Below are 20,011 nucleotides of genomic sequence, written 5' to 3' on the forward strand. Positions count from 1 at the left end.
CTGTTTTCTGTTGTGTAAAAATTCTTTTAACCATCTTCCTACTTTATCCACGATATTGTGTTTTCTAATTTCTTCGCTAATATATTATGGTCTACTTTGTCAAAAGCTTTTGCAAAGTCTAAATAAACCACATCTGTTTCATTTCCCGCTTTTCATATTTTTGAATATGTTCTCATGGTGGACTAACAGTTGGGTTTGTGTACTTTTTCCGGGTACGAAACCATGCTGTCCTTTATTAAACAAATTATTTTTTATTAAATGTTTCATAATATTTTTCTTCATTACCCTTTCGTACACTTTCATAATATGTGATGTTAGACTCACAGCCTATATTACTTGCCTCTAGTCTTGATCCACTTTTGAAAGTAGGGGTAATATATGCTAATTTGTGCTCATCATAAATCTTGCCTGTATCTACACTTTGTCTTAATAATATTGCAAGTGGCTTTGGGATAGAATGAACTACTTTCTTTAACAAAATAGCAGGCACGCCATCCGGCCCTGCAGCAGCTCCATTTTTAATTTCATTAATAGCCTGCACAATATCAGCTTCATTCAATATCTATGTCAGCTAAATATTCACTATTTTCCATCCCTTACTTCTATATCATTATCTTCATTATCAATTATATTCTAGGGGTGAATTCTCTCCTATATCGTTCTGCCAATATGTTGCAAATTTCCTTTTTTCATTCGTTAATCTCCCTTCAATTCTTAGAGGGCCTATTTCTATTCTTCTTTTATTCATCTTCTTCGTATGAGTATAATAGTTTGGGATTTTGCTTGATATTTAATAGGGTTTTTTCTTCCAAGTCCCGTTTTTCATTTTCTTTTGATTGTATAATCTTTTGTTCTGCATTTTCTATCTTACTTTTTAGTTCTATACCCTTTCCATGCATTTTTTTCTTTTGCAAGACCTTTTTTCCACTTTCTGATTTTCTGGAACAAGATTCCTTCTGTCTCTTGGTATGCATGACTGATGTTTTACTTTTCTTCTTCGGTATATATTTATCCACTATTTTCTCTAATATTTTATATAATATCTCAGTATTTACCTTTATGTCGTCACTTACGAAAATGTTATCCCAATCTTTGTTTAATTCTTCATTTATTTATTCTGACCATTTTATATTTTACTGTAGAAGTTGTATTTTCCATATCCTTCCCACTTTTTCATTTCTTGCTTATCTCTGTTTTCACTTGCTTTGGAATGGACCTGTTAATTCTATGACATTATGGTCTGAAATACTCGCATTATAAACTATTATTTCTTTAACATGATTCATCTCGTTCACAAATACTAGGTCTAAAGTATTTTCCTTTCTTGTTGGCAGGTGATTTATTTGTTGGAATGTTGTATTCTAGTAGCATATCTAATAGCTTTTCGAATTGCCTCTTATCTTCTGCACTACTATTACTCTCTTTTTTATATGTATAAGTACATCCACAATCTCCTATTCGTTTCTTCCAGTCTACGAAAGGAAAGTGAAGTCTCCAGATAGGAGAATAGTCCAGTCCTTGTGATTTCTACATATATATCCAATTTTTCTATTATTAAGTCAAACTCTTTAGTATTAGGAGGTCTATATATTACTATGTTCATTAATTTTTCAGATTCAAATTCTACGACGCTATTAGTTCACATTCTGAGTTACTATATTTCTCATATATTTTTCTTGTTTTTTGTCTTTCCCATATATGCGGTTCCCCTTCTGATTTCTATTTTTTTCGATCTGATCTATAAGTTTGGAACCCTTTTATTGATCATTCATCCCGTCTCTTGGGAATACCAGGGGTTTCACTTATATTCATTATATCTATTTTCTTTTCAATTTGGGTTAGTTCTTCTAAGTACTCTATTTTTCTTTTTGAGTACTAGTAACTAAACCCTGCGCATTCATCACTATGATGGTTTGCGTGTTTTCTCCTTCATTTATATTGGTAATAATAAGGATTTTCCCATGTCTCTTTCCTGTTCTGGTATGTTGTTCTTTTTTTTCATTTCCAGAAATCTCATTAAAAAATCCAACTTTTCCATAATATTTGTTCTTCCTTCATCATAATTATTCATTTTGTGTTCTGAATCTGCAATTTTCTCCATATCTGCAATATCCTCTTGCATAATAAAAACAGTTATTATCTCTTGAGTAGAATCTTGGAGCTGATGCATTGAAATTTTTGCTGACACCTCTGCATATCTCGTGATGGCTTGCTTTTTTCTTTACCTGATCTTCTTTTTATTCCTCTCTTTATTTGTTTCTTTCTTATTTTGGATTTTATTACTTGATTGGTTATTTATTTGATTATTTTTCATGGCTACAGGGTGCATATATTTACATTTTTTGTCAACTTACATCCTTTTCCTTCTTTTAGGTTTTTGCATATTTTTGGATGTAGATCTCTGCAATCATCCTCATAGCCATCTAGGTATGCACATTTACCATATATTTCATAGTTGTGACATACCTTGGATGTTTGTAGTAACATTTTTCTCCAAATCTGCAATTCCCTCTTTTCAAAAGGTTGCAGACTTTGTCTCTTTTGTATATTTTTTTCCTCTTTCCCGTCATTGTGTAGATCTGGGTAGAGCCTCTTCGGCATTTTCTTTTGTGTTGTCATATCGTAATTTATTTCTTCGTAGGTATGCTGCTTTATAGCCCTCATATGTAGTATCAATGAGTATCTCTGCATCCATACTTTATCTGTTCTTTGTTTTCCTTATCTTTTTCTGTCATTTCAGTTTTGTTTACTTCTCTTACGTTTTTCCTCTTCTTCTTCTTCTTCTTCTTCCTCTTCTCTTCTTTTCATCCTCAACTATTTGTACATTCAATCTTGATTTAATAACATTGTCTATCCATGGTAGACATGTTGAGCAAAAAAATTCTTGTGTCTTTTCTCATATCTTGCATTACCTCAGCACACTGTGGATGGGTCGGAATGTTGCATGCAGCACATTTTCTGATTAGGTTTTGTGGATTAACTATGCTATACCACACCTTACACAGTTTACATGCTTTTGGCATTCTTTTTCTAATGCATCAATTAGGATATTCACAAGGTTCACCTTATTCATTTTCTTTGTCGGAATATGTTGGTTTATGTATATTTTCTTTATGAGTCTCTTGACCACTTGGATTTTATTTGGAACTTCTTCAATTATTTTCAAGATGTTTTCATTTGATTTGTTCCAGTTTGAAGGATTGTATCCTTCTAATATATCTATGAATGCTTTTGTATCTTTTGGTTAGGACTGTTGCTGATTTCATAGATCAGAAATGCCAGTTCCCTTCCTGCTACCTCATCGTATTGCGAATCTGCCAAGCAAGCTAAATCTCGCCATTTTTTTTCCGCAGTTGGCTGCCATCTTGTTCTGATTTACAGTATTTCACTGATAAACTAACTTAGAAGACGCTTTATCTACTATTTCACACTAATCTTATCACCGATAGTTCACGAACACTTCTAGATATTTCTCAAATTCTAGACGTTTGTTAAACTTGTGATATCTGTTGATTAATCTGACTTCGCGCAGGAACGTCTCACCAAGCAAGATGAGGGTAGGAGAGACTTCCAACTCCTTCTGCAAATCTGTTTGTCCGGCCTGGGTGGGGCAGGGTAGTTAGGGGATCAGGAGAGTAGGGGAGATAGCAGCGCCAAGTTCCAGCTTGCGTAGCGCACGGCTACAAGCTCATTATTTATAATCGTTATTGTGATTCTAGTATGTGTGTTATATATTCTACTATTTCAAATTGAGAACAGTGAAAGTATGTTATTTTCGCGGAAATACATTATATTCATGATGTTACTGTTACTAAAGACTAATGTAATATTTGCTTTTCAGGTTTTTTATATCAGCGATTTGTTTATAGTCTTACTTTAATGGTTTAACTGACAGATATTGGCTTACTTTCTTACAGAGGACATTGAACCCAACTTTTAATATTGAGTTTATGTTTCAGTTATTGGAATATTTTGTCAGATATGTTTTCTAGCAGTTCTGTTCTAAGTACTGGGGTTGCTTAGAATCTTTTTTTCTTTTTCATTATCACATTTGAATGCTGTAACCATTCCTGCTGCAAAGCTCGCTGTATGTAAATAAACATTAAAGAATTGAACTTAGGGTCTGAAAATAATCACCCATGTCTGTTTGTAGAATAAAAAAATTACTTTATAAATTGCCTAAGGTTACACCACACACACACACACACATATGTATATATATACATATATATATATATATTATATAATACTATACTATATATATATATATAATATTATTAAATTAATAAAATATATATATATATATATATATATATATATATATATATATATATGAATGCATCCACAAAAAACACATATAAGAATCTCTTGGTCACATTCAACAGATGTAGGTAAGTAAGGACGAAGATAAAAGTTAATTAAATAATATATATATATATATATATATATATATATATATATATATATATATGTATGTATATATACATATAAGTATATGTAAGAAAGTTTGAGAGCGAGCACTCTGTAGTGTTTCTATAGTATGAGAGGCCAAAAATCTGGGTTAAAAGCGAGACCCCTTCCTCTAATCAGCTGGTCTGTTGTCCTTTGTTTTCTACACTAGATTAGGTGGTTCTTTTATCTTAGTCGCAGGGCGTTACTGACTTTATCCACTACGACGCATGATAGTTCCTAGTCCGTCTATCACCCAGCAAACCCGTCCCATAACACCCAGGTTTCTTTCCTAAATAAAAGAAAAAAAAAAGATAAAAAAAAAACCATGAATTGAGTATGTACGGGTTGATTCCCGCAGCAGCTGAACGAGGAGATCGAGCCTTTGTCACCGCCAATTACAAAGACGCCGTAAATCGCCTGATTGGTTGCTGGCAATGTGGTTGCTAGAGGTTTGGGAGAGATTTGCTAAGTTTCCTCTCTCTCTCTCTCTCTATCTCTCTCTCTCTCTCTCTCTCTCTCTCTCTCTCAGGGCAATGTAGTTGTTGGATGTTTCGGAGAGATGGCAAAGTTTCTCGCACACACACTCTCTCCTTCCGGGCAATGTAGTCAACAGAAGTTTCAGAGAAATTTGTCGAGTTGTCGCCGAGTGCGAGCAAGTACTTTACCCCGAGGCAGCAATTAAAACCCATCGGCAGGCCGGAGGCACCTTGCTTCTTCGAAGGTGCCAACCCGCCCGCTATCGAGGCGGGAAGATCTGTAGGACCACTATACGGACGAACGGGAGCCATACATCTCCGAATGTATATCTCGGCCTCATATCGGCGGCGGGAAGTGTGTGGCCACTCCTGGCGGCGGCTTCTCTCATTACCAGCTCTAGATCAGGTCTCGGGAGGGGAGGAGAGAGGAGGTAGGGGGAGTATGACTTTAATGGGGGATGTAAGGTGTGAGGTTGCTGTGCGATTACTCACGATAACGGACGGAACACGAGATGCGCCTTGTTCAAAAGGTGTTGGGAGTTGTCTGGTTAATGTCAGTGTCTGCCGCTTTTTTTTATCTCATAGTTACTTCTACTATTATACTACTTTGGCTACTAAGAATGCTGATGATGATGATGATAATCATCATCATAACTAAGGATGCTACAGCTTCTAATTATAACGATAACAATAGTAAATATGATGATGACCATTTTCTATAAAAACTATGACTTTGGTTAACATCAGTAGTGCTAGTAGTTGCAGGCGAAGTTGAAATTTGTATTTTAATCAAATCACATGGCACCCTACAGGTTTTTTTTTAATTTACGAAAGATTAAGAGACATTTTTCTTGAGTTCATCTACCCATCATCACACAAACATCCCTAATTACTTCATTCTTGGAAATGTTTTATAATAATACAATTATTTCGTTGATGTAAAGCTATACACGCATTCTGTTGATCATATCCTAAACATATTTTCGTTTTTACTTGTGATAATTTTTTTTCTGAGAATTATTAGATTAATATTATTTTATCAATTTTTGGAAAGTGGATGAATAAAAATCCGCTTATTAAGTCGTGCGTATTATTGTGTAGATGAACTTTACTGTCGACTTCAAAGTACCCGCAGAGGTCAGCACATTTCTTGAAAAGTTGATACATTAATTCTGTTGTCATGAATTCGAAACTGAGAACTTTCATCTATTTTTAAAGCTAGCAGAAGTAAAGGGCCTTGGCCCACTTGTCGCTTGCCAACTGAGGTTGATTTGTGGAGGACAACGGAACCGGATTGCCAAGTTTTGTCTATAAACTGAAGCTTGTATTATTCTGGCACGTTTTCTAACATTCTTTAGCTTTTCATCGCCAAGCTTTGCGTCAAACACTGATTGCGGTTTATATATATATATATATATATATATATTATATATATATATATATATATATATATATATTATATATATATATATACTATATATATATATATATATATATATAATATATATATATATATATATATATATATATATAATATATATATAAGTTAGAAAAATAATAATAAAATTAATATATATATACATTTTATTTAATTATAATATATATATAGGGATATATATACTATATAGATATATATATATAATTTTTTTCTACAAAATTAAAGTCAGGCATGTTTTATTAAGGTGATAATCTCACGCAAATGCAAACAAACTCAACTTCAATTCTGTCCGTTGGAGAAAGAGTGGAAAATTTGGCGATTTTATGCTGAAAGGTGCAAGAAACATTTTGTTTAGTCAGCATCTCTGTATATGAAGTCAGTGGCTGAAACCAAAGGTTTTTTTTATATCGTTGACTAATCCGTAATATGGCACTTTGCTATGGGATGGTAAAAAAAAATATATATATACCTGAATATTATGCTTTGAGATTATTTTTGTATGAGAGTATGAGTTGCAAGTTATACTTTTAGTATATTTACAACATGACAAATAAGAGAAAAATTAAAACAGAAAGATGGATATTTCTGTTGTCTGAAGGTATTATTCTGGGCACTTACGATGAACTCGAGGAGAACGTACTTCCTCACAGGCGGCCTCGTAGCGCCCATCGGTCTACCTGCTCTCAAAAATATGTAGATATTTGGCTTTTGTTTTTACTGACTCTTCCATTCATTAAGAGCGGAGACTTTTTTTTGACCACTCTTACTTTCCCCTATATTTTTTCAGTTTTTTCAGGGCTGAAGTAGGTAAAGTCATGGGCTTCAAAATTGTAAAACTCTCGTTGGGATTAGGGAAGATTATCTTAACTGACCTCGATTGGAAGTACCGTAACAGAATCGTGAATCAAGTTACTGACAGTTGTCTTAAAGGAAGGACAGCTGGCTGGTTTGAGAGCAACATTGAAGGACACTTACCACAAGAGATTTGAAACTTTTAACAGGATATGGTATTAGAATGAGGGATGTGCAATTTGGTGGGCGCAGTTCGTGTGACGTTTCAGCTTAAAAACACACACACACACACACACACACACACACCCATATATATTATATATATATATATATATATATATATATATATATATATATATATATATATATATATATATATATATATATATATATACTTTGCGGGTGCACGTTTCTATGCTTTAATTCTATATGTGAATACATATGCGTATGTGTTTGTGCGTGTGCGTGTGTGTGTGCATCTATGCAGGTGTATGTGTGTATGTATATAAAAAGCATATTGACTATGTGTATCATGTACATATAAGGAGTAATCAACTAAATAACAAATGTCCATATTGATGATCTATCAAATTCCTTATGAAGTGATGATTTACTCCAGTGGTTCAAAAGTAATTTCAAACATTTAATTTGTTGTCTGTGTATTACATCAGCTGTAAGGATGATGAAAGAAATCAGGGAGTTTTTTCAGAAGCCTAACCTTAAGACAATAGTAGTAGCTATAATAGCAGTCACACTGATCAGTGATCATTGAACAATTATGAATCTACATTATACCAAGGAATGTTATTATAAGCAAAGACCAGCCAGCTTTGTAGCCAAGCCCCGCCTACTGATTACGTCACGACCATTCCTTGAAGCTCATTGGTTGGAAATAGTTTCGAAATGTTGGTTAATCTGTGGTTCTTTTCATCTTCATTTATCTTCAATGGTTGTTTTTACCGAACTAAAATACGTTGTGCTGATTATCAAAATGAAACTTTATTTTATCCCCTGAAATAAAATCATAATATACACATCTCCCTAAAAATGGTAAAAATAGGAAAATATGAAAGAAGTCCGAAGTGTTGTGCGTTGTTGTAATGTTGTGTTTCGTAAATGAGGTTCACCTGAATACAGCGGTTGACACTGGGGATGTCTGCGTTCGAATCGGTGCACTTGCATCACTGGACAATTGTCATTACCGTCTGATATTGTCGAGCGTGTTCACCATTCTAAACTTAAACGCAAAGACTTTCTCAGAGTTATGCAGACTGGTATTTCATATTGATTTCAGGAAATTTTACTGCCCTTGCACAGTCTTGAAACTGATTTCATTGGAATTGTTTACACATTCGGAGGGATGGCAAGCATTGTATACTTTCTGTTAAATCTCAGATAGTTTTAGTACTCTCCTAACCAGTAATCTGCATCCCTTAATACGCAAAGTTTTTTTATAATAATTTATAATATATATAATACCACAAAGTTTTATATATATATATTATATATATATATATATGGAAGAAGCCAGGTATCTATGTCAGTACCTTCTAAGATGGGGATACAACTCCACATTGTAAGTAAATTCCTCTTGTAGTTTTAAAATATATATTCTTGTATAGGGATTAGATATTTATCGATCCATCATATGTGGTCTTGAACAAAGACCACAGTGATGGTCGAAAGCTCTAATTTCCTATACTAAGAACTATTATAATATACTACAAGAGGAATACTTCATTGTATTGTATCCCCATATATATATATATATACACACACACACCACACACACACCACACACATCACAACATAGATATATATAATACTATATAAAATTATATAATATATATATATCATATATATATATAATATATATGTGTGTGTGTGTGTTCGCGCGCGCATGTTTTGTGCTACTGATGACCAAAATTAGGACAGGTTCATACCTTTCTTTTTTGTTGTGTTGAATCCTTCCAAAGGCGGGTCTGACCCCGCTGGTCCGAGTCCCAGTACTTAATTTATTAAATTTTTCATCTTTTAGACTTAGTCCTAAAGAGGGCATTAGGTTCCCTTTGCCATCGGCCTCTGCTGTAAAAGAAGAATACCTTTCATGGCAGATGATTAACCCTGGCATCGCACTGCGATGAGCCTGTCTCTTCCCGAAACGATGCGGCATAAATCGCCGGAAATGACTTGACATGAGGCCGTGAGGAAGCAATAATGCCTTTATATCACAGCATCAAGTTCTCCTTGCCTGCCTTTACAACTCTTTAAAAGCATGATAAAGCTGGAGGCAGGACCCATTTGCGTTAAAGATTCTTTTCCCCCGCCGGGAGAAGAACAACGAACTTTCCCGCTTTCCCCGTCCCTTCCCTCTCCTGAAACAGATGGCTAAGAAAATGCGTCCTCCCAGTGCCAAAGTTGCTTCCTACGAGGACATCGCGAGGAGGTTCGTCCAGGCACTCGAGCAGGCTCCAAATGCAGATTTAATTATAATATCCCTATTTGGAGTGCCGTGCCGCAAGAAGACGTGTCCCTAGCTGAGGACCCGATTTTTTTTTCTTTGTTGTCTTTAAGGAAGGTATTCATTATCTCGCTTGACGTATCGGATTATGGTCTCCAGGGTTTCACCTCGTATGTCAATATAGCTGTCAAAGAGCATTGAAATTAAGCTGGTGTGTTGCGATTGTATCAGTGACACGAGAGTCGAGCTTAAGACCAGGTTTCATTTTACAGAGACAACACCCTGACCAACGGTTCATTTATTCGTAAGTTGTGTGATGGCGCAAGGGTATAGAAGCAGTAATTCATGGCATTCATTCCTAAGGTTTTAACTCGATTGTAAATATTGTGGGCGATTTAAAGGGCACGACAAAGGTATCACTGCTATAAAGAAGGGCCTCGCTACGGCCAGCGACCGCTTCATTTTTCATTCTTACGGAAACCATGTGATTCAGTGGTTCTTTTGTATCACTGATTCTTTGATCAAAAGTTCCCCTTTTTCTTGCTGATCCGAGAATTAAATGGTTCTTTTTCTCGCCGAATAGCGAGTCGAATGGGATTCATTCGAGGCAAATACTTTTGTGATTATTGGAGCAGCAGAGTAATCGGAACACCCTTTGGTTTATAACATAAGAGCGTTCCCTCTTCTTCTTCTCTTCTTCTTCTTCTTCTTCCTTCTTCTTCTCTTCTTTGGGGTGGGGGGGATATGGTTAGGGAGTTGATTGACGGTTTGCATTAACTTAAAGGCGATCACATTATAATAAGGAAAATTATTTTTTTGTTGTGCCTTGCTTTCCAGTTGATTGGGTACCGATTTGACTAACTGACTGGGTTCTTTGTAAGTTTTCTGCCGCCTCATTGGGTGGACTTATTGCCAAGTTGTTCATTTTTCAGACATCGCATACTATAGTCTCTCTCTCTCTCTCTCTCTCTCTCTCTCTCTCTCTCTCTCATACGTACACACACATACACAGAAATATGCGACAATGGCTAATCGTAGCATTTCTGAAGTTTGATTGGTTAACACACAATGAAACTTAGTCTTCTCTCTCTCTCTCTCTCTCTCTCTCTCTCTCTCTCTCTCTCTCTCTCTCTCTACACACACACACACACGTCTGTGTATATCACAGAGGCTAATCCCAACGTCTTTCAACTATGGCCTGTAACCTTCAAAAGCAGGTTGTACCACCTAACTTCCACGTCAGTGTTAAGATGCAAAAACAAGATCTCTCATGGGTCTGGGTACGTTTTAAATCTGTTACTCTTTCTGTGCCCTGTCCCAGATACAAGGACCAAAGTTCACATAAATTATACCATGAAATGCGACTTAACTTTGTAAATTCATTCAGTAAATCTCAGCTTTAGTTCGGTGTGATACTGACCCACTGACAGGTGCTAGCTGACCCAGTCTCTTCTTCTCTGGTGGTGTAAATAAGCTCGCCTGGATTCATCGAGAACGTTCGTGGTTGGGACTTCATTTCGTTTAGTTTTATGTCTCCTCTAGATTCCAACATATTTTTTTTATTCTAAATGAAGCCTTGTGACAGAATCATGGATTTTCTATGCATTTACCTTAGTAATCGGTTTCTTATTGTCATTGTGGTTTTAGCTTAATTCTTTTGAACGTGACTGTAATCAGCAATATCAAGACAGTTTGAAATACATAAAAGACTTTTATATCCGTTATCATTAACACATATTGAATGTGAATCGAGTAAAATGTCCAAGAGTAACAGTTCATTTAATTGATCAAGTACCATAAGGGTTCTCTGATTGTCACAGACTTCGCTTTTCCCATTTCAGAGTAGATTTTAAGATGAAATATTATGACTGTGGCAATCAATCTGTATGTAAACATTTATTTTTTCTTTAGTCTCTTGTGAGTATGGCATGAATTATGTTTCTTACACAGATCAATTGATGGGAAGATTTATCGTCTTTTTTATACATTGCAAGACAATTTTGTTTTCCTTTCCCAGATCCCGGACGAAATCGGCTGAGAATGACGTTTAGTAAGCATGTTGCAGTTTTAACAAACATAACATATTACATCGACTGCAGTACATTCCTAGTTAAATATTATGCAGCTCTTAAGAAGCTTTATATATATATATATATAATATATATATATATATATATATTATATATATATATATATATATATAATATATATATGGGTGTGTGTGTGTGTGTATGTATCTAACTGAATCACGAACATTTAGAACGTGATGAATAAAGGCAAAAGCCACGAAGGAAAGTGAAACAATAGAGTATCGCTGCAAGGCCTTTCAACTCTTTCGTCCTTATATATATATAGTATCTATATATATATATATATATAGATATATATTAATAATAGTATATATATATATATATATATTATATATATAATATTATATATATATATATATATCCAATTCAAGCTAACAAATGTTCCTTTAATATCTAAATTCACTTTCCTACCCTCCCAAATGATATTTTCATATATGTACCGAAGGGGAATTTTTTAATTGATAATAATTTCGTCCCCCCATGGGATCGAACCACCGTCCAAGTGGACGGGGACGAAATCAGGACAGTCAGTGACGCTATCCAATCAGCCAACAGAGACGCTGACTGTCCTGATTTCGTCCCCGTCCACTTGGACGGTGGTTCGATCCCATGGGGGGACGCAAATTATTATCAATTAAAAAATTCCCCTTCGGCTTACACTTCGAGTACTATATGAAAATATATCATTTGGGAGGTAAAGTGAATTTAGATATTAAAGGACATTTGTAGCTTGAATTGATATATGAAATGGATCACGGTTCGATGTGATAATTTTTCATATATTATAATTATTACATTATATATATATATATATATATATATATATATATATTATATATATATATATATAATATATATATATTCATACATATATATATATATATATATATACATAGTATTTATATATATATATAATATATAATATAGATATATATATAGTATTTATAATATATATAGGTCTATAGTCGATATATATATCTAAAAAAAAACATATATCTATTAGCTATAACTATGATATATACATATATCTGGTTCTATCTAATATTATTCCTATCCGATTCTATATATATATATAAATGGTAATTATATATTATATCTTATAGTGGATACAGCTGAACAGCTAATCAGTCGATATATGAATATCAGAGGGCAGTGGAAAGAGGCTGGTACAAAAAAAACATCTTTATTAGTGCCGACGATTCAAGAGAACAAGTCTCACTTTCAAAGCTGTAAATAAAAGAATAAATTATTCTTTATTTGTTCTTTTATTTACAGCCTTGAAAATGAGACTTGTTGTCTTGAAACGTCGGCGCTAATAAAGATGTTTTTATGTACCAGCCTGTTTCCACTTCCCTCTGATCTGATCTCATATATATATATATATATATATATATATATATATATATATATATATATATATATATATATATATATATATATATATATATATATATATTTGTGTGTGTGTGTGTGTGTGTGTGTAATTTTGATGTAGCTCTCACGAATAAAGATGTGAAGAAAGGGAAGTAAATGCCAATTTTCTTTAACGTTTTGATTTTTTATTGTATGCATAAATTAATAGGCAAATTAATACTAACAGACACATTTTATACATGCTCATTAATTTATGCATACAATACAAGATCACAACATTTAAGAAAATCGGAATTCACTTCCCTTCTCTCACATCTTTATTCTTGAGAACTACATCAAACTTTTGGTGGACGCAGATTTATTGTGATTAGGGGAAATAACCTCTCTCTCTCTCTCTCTCTCTCTCTCTCTCTCTCTCTCTCTCTCTCTCTCTCTCTCTCTGACACAAGCCGATTTTTTCCTGCATCTTGCTGTTGTGGTCGCTCAATACCTGTTACTTTCCGATACTCAATAAATATGAAAGGAATCAGCTGAACATATTACATAATATTTTGACTTTATTGAGATACTGAAGGAACATTAAATTTGTTGGGCTCGGGCGAGACGTAAGACTGAAAATCCCGCTAAAATCCCATCGAATGCAACGCTCCATTAAAACAAACGAAACAACGACAGTATTCCTGTTTGCGCTTCAACTCCCGTAATGAAACATTAAGGTCCTTTGGGAAGTCGTAGCAAAACTAATATTTGTAATCATGATGATCACAGTGAAATATCCTAAAGTTTCCTTCCACGAGGTATCCATCCTTTTTCTTAATCATACTCTCTTTATCACCTCGTTATCGTTATCATTACTGACCACCTTTCACCTGATAGAAATTACATTCCGTGTACGTCGTATATTAGCGGGTTTTAAACCAAGGCTATCGGTTAAACTTGACTCCTAAAAGTTACGCGCAAAAGAGGGAGTCACAAAAATGACACGGTAACTTATGAATTTTTATCCGAGTGAAATGAAAGGGGGAAAAATGACATGCACATAAAAGACCTTAGCCGCCGTTTTATTTAAGACTGTTATACACAGTCTTTTATATTTATTATGTCCATGAAAATATGAAAGGAAGGAACCATTCTTGGTTATCGTCTTATTCTGTTTTTAAGCTGATCGATGATTACGTTCAGGGAGAAAAGGAAAGAAATTAACAGACTGGTTTGATGTGTCCTAATTTCATTTGAATGCAGCTAAAGCCATATACTAAATCCAATGACATAAATTTCAAGGATTTTCATTATCAATATAGAAATGATGTCTTCATTTCTAAATCGCCCTTAAACTAAACACACCAGGAAGCGATGTAGCTCCACTTAAAGACATCTCGACGAGACGTCATTACACTTAAAAACATCATGAAAAAGTAGCGAGACGAGATGTCGCTCCAGTAAGGGAAAGCAACACGAGATATCGCATTTAAAAGACAGTAAGAAGAAATGTGACTTACGCAAACTTACTGATTAGGGATAGTCGGTATATGTTATTCCATCATGATTCTACAAGCACTGTGTGTCCCGGAACTAACAGTATAGCCCCCTTCGTGCGTCTCTTTTCAAAACTGAAATCAGTCGTCAGTGCTTGAAGAGCAAGTAACAAATCTGAAAAAAGCAAAATCTGAAACTTGAAGACCTTGTCCGAATTCATGCAGGCAGTGCTACTGTTCAGACGTTGTTAAGATCAGGTCTCAGTCGTCACTTGAGATGGTATCTGTTCGAAAATCACGATCCTGCTAACAGCCAAAATTCAAGGATCTCTCTCTCTCTCTCTCTCTCTCTCTCTCTCTCTCTGGTATGACTTCCTTAACACCTACACGCCTTCCTGAGAGCAGATTACCCATAAAGCTAATCATCACGATCCTGATGATCTATAACATCGCCCAAAAAGCACCACACCCGTGACCTTATCCAACGCCACCCACGCCTCCAAGATTCAACCCATTCCTTCATTAACCGCCCACCAATGTAGCAGGCAGTAGGTTTCCATCCACCCATGAGGACCAAATCCTCAACTTTCAACGAACTAAAATTCAGCTCCCTATTTGAGGAGCAACAATGCGGCTCTCGTCAACTATAACATTTCCACATTCACGTGCACGACCACATTTTCCAACTAGTCGTGCAACAAAAACATCACCCGCCCACACAACTAATATCCACCAGTTACCTTTGTAAAAATGTCCCACCCAACCCGACACTAACAATTCCTCACTTCCCAGTTGGCAACAGTTGGTTACCGGCCAATTACGATACTTGACGCTTCTACCCCTTAGCTACAGTTCACTTCCATCCATAAAGGTGCGTCCACACGGTCGAACAATGTCCGACGGACAAACATTGTTACCAATTAACAATTGTCTGCCGGTCTTTACCTTGTGAGCAGAGTAAAAGATTGACAAACAACCTCATCTGGTACCACTGTTTGTAGCCAGATCTACTTCCATCGTTTCAACGCTTATGACGTCATCCTGCTTCGCCTGTGATATGGTAACAATGTTTGTCCGTCGGACAATGTTCGACCATGTGGATGCACCTTTACGCTGTTTACTCCTGCATACAACTACAGTTCCCCCACCTTTCCCTTCAACAACAACAACCAAAATGACCACAATAATAGCTGTAAAAAGTCGCGGTATGGAGGAAAGAAGCAACTCTCCCTGTCTCATCTCGGATACTTATTTAGACGTCAAGAGAAAAATAAGAAACTCGAACAACAGTGACTAAGGGAAGCAAGCATACAATTTATATTCTTCCTTACCTTCTTCATTGCATGTAGACACGATGGTGGGTTTGTGTCAGAGGACCTTTGAGAAGAGCTACGAATGAGGAGCATCAAACAAATAAGATGACGAAGTGAGCAAATGTGGAGTGAATTGAAAGAGTTAAAATAAAGAAACTTCGTCTGGATGTCAGCATCGAACGCTACATTTGATAACAAACGGTGGCGCAGTGTTTGATTTGTTTAGTGTAATTTTTTTATATTACCCAACTGCGCGTTGTACCTCAACAAGTTTTGAGAAAATTCAGATTTTCGTGGAAAAACCACAAGAAATAATTATATTTCGTTGGTTTAAGTAGCACTGTATTTATAGGATTTTTGAGAAAATTGAGATATAATCAAGATAAATGGAAATGAACAACAAGTAATCATTAAGAAGATATGTTGATCCATTAGAAGACACCAGAACAAGACGTCACTCATCTTTCGCCAATCTGATAATTAGGAGAATTCAGTAGCTTTTCGCTCATTATTACAATAAATTTGAAATATCTATTTACGAAGCCTTGTGCACCAAACATAAACCCGTATTTCCACGCTATGTCTCGTTTAAAAAAATATATTTGAGTCATTGCTGGCAGAGCACTTAGAAAAATTAAGAGTGGATAAAACCTTGAAGACTGTTCAAATTCTTACAAGCAGTTCTCTCATCCCGGTAGGGTTTGAGATCCGGTTTCAGTCAGCACTTAAGATGAAATTAGTTCGAAACCCATACTGGCTTTCATATAGCTAACAGTTGAGATAATATCTCTCTCTCTCTCTCTCTCTCTCTCTCTCTCTCTCTGTCTCCAGTTAAGGAATATCTAAAACGGAAATGAAGGAATTGCTAATACACAATCCTTGACTACCTACACAACATCCCAACCACAGCTCAGCCATAATAGCAGTCATTACGAAGTGATCATCAGCATCATCCAAAAGCCACCTTACCCATGACCTTTCCTGTGCCACCTACGCCTTCAAGCACCCCGCCCATTCCATTCTTCCTAACTCTCTGTGCAACGACAATACAACACCCACCGGTACACGTACACCGATTAAAGTAAACAGTAATCCTCATCTACTTGCCTCGTAGGGGGCTGTGCCATCAGTGCAACTCTGTAGGCATTACTTAAGATTCTTTGCAGCATCCCTTCGGCCCCTAGCTGCAGCCCCTTTCATTCCTTTTACTGTACGTTCAATCATATTCTCTATCTTTCATCTCAATTTCCACCCTCTCCTAACAGTTGTTTCACAGTGCAACTGCGAGGTTTTCCTCATGCAACACTTTAAAACCTTTTACTCTCAGTTTCCGTTTCAGCGCTGAATGATCTCATAGGTCCCAATGCTTGGCCTTATGGCCGAAATTCTATGTTCCTATATTCCTATCCATCTACTTGCGTCATAGAAATTCTTCACGTATCCACGCAACTAGAACTCTTTACCTACTACGGCGTCGTTGACCATAGCAGGTGTGACGCCATTTTAGTAAATGAATTATGCAGTCCCCAACTACTGCGCAAGGACAACTGTTCGCATACCCAAGTATTCAAAATTGTCTATCTACTTGAGTAGCTTTGTTAACTGCAAATCCTTCACTGACAGTTCAACTACAGGTCATCCCTACCCATTGAACTATAATTCCTCCTGGTCATACACTTGCGCCACCTGTTCTTCCTTACGGCAACATCTCAAAAATAGGTTGAAAAATAAAGAACCAACTCCCCTGTCTCTTCTTACTTAACTTTTTCAAACGTCAACAGACAAACCAGAAACTTAAGCAACTCTTACTTAGGCGAGCAAACCTTGCATTATATATGCAAGGTTTCTTACTGTCTGTCTTATGCATTGAGCACGTTGTCAGTTTTGTGTCAGAGGATTTGAGGCAAGACCTACGGCCTAGAAGACATCAAATAAATAAGAAGGAGAAAACAAAAATGAAGTTGTCAGGCCTGAAGGAAAGACGATAGAAACCTCGGCTTAATGTCATCGTCGACCGCTTTCAAAAACGCCTACATATGAGATGGCAAACAAAGACGCCGAGTCTCTGCTTTGTTAAGAAGACACGCCATAAATCAATTAAGTCTGGTAGTAAAGTAAACATCTACCAGCAGGCATATAAATAAAACCAATATACAACTCTTATGATTTGTGGAGATACCCTGTAAGAGTCTGGAGAGAGAGAGAGAGAGAGAGAGAGAGAGAGAGAGAGAGAGAGAGAGTCACAAGCTTGGGGATGAATCACAAGGAAGAAGCAAGAACATTAGTATAAACAAAACAATTTGGTTTTTGCGTTTATAAAAGCCTCTTTTAAATGTAATTCCTATCAATCAGCACAAAGGCTCAGTAGCAAGTTAAGTACTGTATTTCATAAGTTCTGAAAAAATTCGGGAGGTGTTCAAGAAAAAGACGAGAAACTAGATAAGATAAGAAGACACCAGGAATAGATGTCACATCAGAGGGAGACACTACGAAGAGCGTTTACCAGAAAGAGTTATTAGGGAGAGATGTCACTCCATTTAAAGTTCCCTGAATGAGATGTTGCTATACTAGCGTCACAAGGACGAGATGTCACTCCATTCAGAGGCTCCAGAAAGAGACTTTTCTCCATTAAAAGTCACTAGGAAAAGATGTTACATAATTATAAGAATATCGAAAGCCATAGAAAAGATATTGAACTGCATGAAAAGACATCAATCAGATATCAGTTCATTGAAGGCATCAGGACGAGATGTTATTCACTTACGACAACAAGAGGTCTGTAGCCTCTATAAATATTCCGGCCGTGGTCTGAGATTAGTTTCCCTGAATACTTGAGGTCAAAATATATGTTCAAAATCGATGATGGCTTTGATGCAGATAGCAGCAATTATTCAAAGGTGGATCTCTCCCTCTCTTCGTCTCCCCAAGAGGGCCCCCCCCCCCCCCTCTCCCTCCACACCCAATTCGTGGACAATCTAAGACAAATCTGAAATAATCAAGAAGAGATCAATTCCTTGACATTTCTACAACATCCGGATAACAGTTCAGAAACAAAGCCTGTCATCGCGATCTGCATGCTCATCATCAGCAACATCACCCAAAAGCCACCACACCCATCATGACCTTTATCTCCCCACCCAAAGCCAATGAGTGACCTCCCCTTCTCCCCACACCCACCTCAACCTCCCACCTTTATGTCACCCTTAACTATCTTCCTGTGCAATGACAGTTCTCCAGACATCAGTGCAACAGTTCTGTCCACCCATAGAACATAATGCCCCGCCCCCTACCCTGGGCATATGCCCACCAACCTGAAGTCCCAAAGGAGCAACGACTCTTCACCCATGTACGCATGTGATAACGGTCCCCAAATACTTGTGTAGCAGAAGAATCCTCACAAAGTTCATATATCCCATCTGCCCGTGAAGCATACATATATATCAATCAACCTGCAGCAACAATTCTGATTACCCTCCCACTGACGCAACTACAAATCCTCACTCATAAGCAACCATAATTACACCTGCAAACACACGCAGCTGATATTCCTCCTTTCCATTCAGCCCAATATCCGCACGCAACTTCCCTAAAGCACCAGCAAAATGCAACATTGAAAATAGCAACAATGGAGAACAGTAAGTCTCTCTTCTCACTCCTGAAACTTATCCAAACATAAAATAAAAAAATAAATAATCACCAACCGAGAGCAACTGAAGACTGAGGCAGCTACTTCACTATTTATATCGTTTCTTTCTTTCTTATGCGATGAACATGTTTGTTTTGTGTCAGAGGACTCAGGAGAAGAGCTACGGGTGAGAAAGCGTCAAATAAATAAGAAAGCGAAGAAAGCGAAGACTGGTCTGACGCCGAAGAAATACGATCAAGATAACTCGGCTTAATGTCATCGTCGACCACGTTCAAAAACACCTTCATATGATAACAAACTAAGACGCCGAGTGTCTCAACTGCTGAGGAGACTCAACCCAAACCTAATTAATATAAGTAAAATAAATAAATAAAAACAAATATGTAAATAAAACGAATATTCATCTTCAGAAAAGATATGCAAAGATATCCCTGTTGAAGCCGACAGAGAGAGAGAGAGAGAGAGAGAGAAAGAGAGAGAGAGAAAGAGAGAGA

The sequence above is a fragment of the Macrobrachium nipponense genome, chromosome 15, assembly GCF_015104395.2.
Source record: "Macrobrachium nipponense isolate FS-2020 chromosome 15, ASM1510439v2, whole genome shotgun sequence".
Classification (NCBI taxonomy): Eukaryota; Metazoa; Arthropoda; class Malacostraca; order Decapoda; family Palaemonidae; genus Macrobrachium; species Macrobrachium nipponense.